The sequence below is a fragment of the Arachis ipaensis genome, chromosome B07, assembly GCF_000816755.2.
Source record: "Arachis ipaensis cultivar K30076 chromosome B07, Araip1.1, whole genome shotgun sequence".
Lineage (NCBI taxonomy): Eukaryota > Viridiplantae > Streptophyta > Magnoliopsida > Fabales > Fabaceae > Arachis > Arachis ipaensis.
The window spans coordinates 570,528-572,846 of record NC_029791.2 but is presented as its reverse complement, the minus strand read 5'-3'; positions in this window follow the sequence as shown (position 1 = coordinate 572,846).

Below are 2,319 nucleotides of genomic sequence, written 5' to 3'. Positions count from 1 at the left end.
TGGTTAGATTTGAAGGTTTTTGGGACAGTTAAAAATTAAAATGGATTAATTGAACATGTCCCACTTCGCAGTTACAGTCCTTAATGTTTTGGGCTTCACATTATTTAGCCCATGGCCCAACGCCATGGAAAATTCCGCACCAATTAGGCCCATTATGAGTTGAGAACTCTGATTACATTATTTATTCTATTCGTCACTGCACCTATATTAAGCATCAACCTTTTGAAACGATTTATTAACATGATTTTTCCTACCAACCTTGTTCGAATTACTATTATATTGATATGACCGATTGAAAGGAGATCAACTTCAATTATAAGCACTAAATTTAATATATTATTATGATGGATCGGTCCTAAATGAATAAGTTAAACCTAGCACAATAATTTTTTCAGAAGTGTATTATTCATGTAAAATACGCAATTTTCCCACAACCATTCAAATCATTTATTATTTTTATATTATTAAAATTATATACGTTTTTACTAGTAGTTATTTCAAAAGTTAAAGATTAAGATAACATTATTAATAATAGTATCTACTAGCTATAAAATGATTAAGACAGCTAGGCGCTGATAGGTACTACAAAAAGTTTGAAAATAAATAATACAATTGGGTAAAGATTAATCAATCTTGTATTGTTGAGCTGGACAATTTATTTTGTAAATAAGCTTGTGTCAACTTGTCGCCATATATATTAGTAGTTAAAAAAAACGGAATAAACTGGCTAATTTCGCATAATAAGATAATAACATGTTTGGTAATAAAACATGTGCTTTAGTTTTAGAAGCACTGCGAATCAAATAGTTGTTTTGGCGGCCCCCATGCATGAAGTTCAAAAATGGGTATTTTCATTCACCAAAAAATTAGTATATGAATGAATAAGACTTTCTCCTATACATGCAACACATAGATACTTTCTTGTCCAAAAATATGAATTTGGCCAGTTTAGTAAACAACTTAATTAAGTTTGTCCTTAGTCTGTCGGGACGAGGGATACTGTGGGCAACCAAAAAAAGTTTTTTTTGATAAAATAACTTAAACAATAAATAGTTATATTAAGAGTAGCTTATAAATAAGTTATTTTGTATTTGGATTTTTAGCTTTAAAAATACTTATTTTATAAAAATGTGATAAAAAGTAGTAGTATTATGAAAAAAGTCATTTTTTTAACTTCTCTATAAGTTCTTAAATAGCTTTTTAAAAAGTTACAATTTAATTTTAAAAATTACACTAAACATTAATACTACTACTTTTTATAAGTTAAAAACTCAAAAAAATTACTCCCGAAGCTTTCCAAACAAGTCCTTTGTTTCTGTGATGAGTTTGGAGTTTGAAGGGCAGGACAACAATGATGTTGTGATCATTCATTGATTACATGAGGTTCTAAGTTCTGAGAAAGAACGCGTAAAAGATTGGAAGACCCACCAAATCCAAAGTGTTATAGAATCACCTTGATAGCCAAATCCTAGCTGCCACTCACATTGAATTGATGGCAATTTTTCACCTTCTATTCCACATTTACTCCTTCTCCTAGTATACATCATGCTCTATGTCTTTAGAGTTATGCTACGTGTACATCAAAATTAGCCACCAAAATCAATTACTAATATAAAATACATGCTAAAATATAAATATACATTAAAAATAAATTAAATTACACATATATTTATATACAAATACATTAATAACTAATTTTAGTGACTAATTTTGATGTACAAATAATATTTTTGATGTTTTTATCAGTGTCCTTAAATGCGAGAAAATAATTGAATGACTCATTTTAATTTATACTGTATATTAATTTAATTCATATTTTTAATGAAACGTGGCTTTTGTATTAAAGTAGAATTACGCATCAAATTCAATCTTATAAATTAATTTAATGCATATCTATTTTGAGACATTTCTTATTGCTTGTTTATGTATGTATGAGGATGAGGATGCATTACTTTTGCTTTAATATGACGAAGGAAGCTTTACAATCAAATGAACAGTGATCTTAACTACTTCCATTTTCTATTACATTATATAATCATGTTTTGATTTTGTCATGTGAGTTGTGATAATATTAACGAGGTTCATGTGCACTAATTTAGTTATAACGGGCCAATTGATATTGCCACTGCACCTAGCTCTGCTACAGGACAAACGTCATTAAACCGTTTGTTAAGAACAATTAAAGTTGCTAACGTTGAGAGTAATCATAATTAGCTAGCTAGCTTGACCCTTTTTTTTTTTGGTTTTGGGTTTGATTAGACCGGGCGCTTCCCCTGATAAACTTCACACATTTACTATATATGTGTATATAACTATATA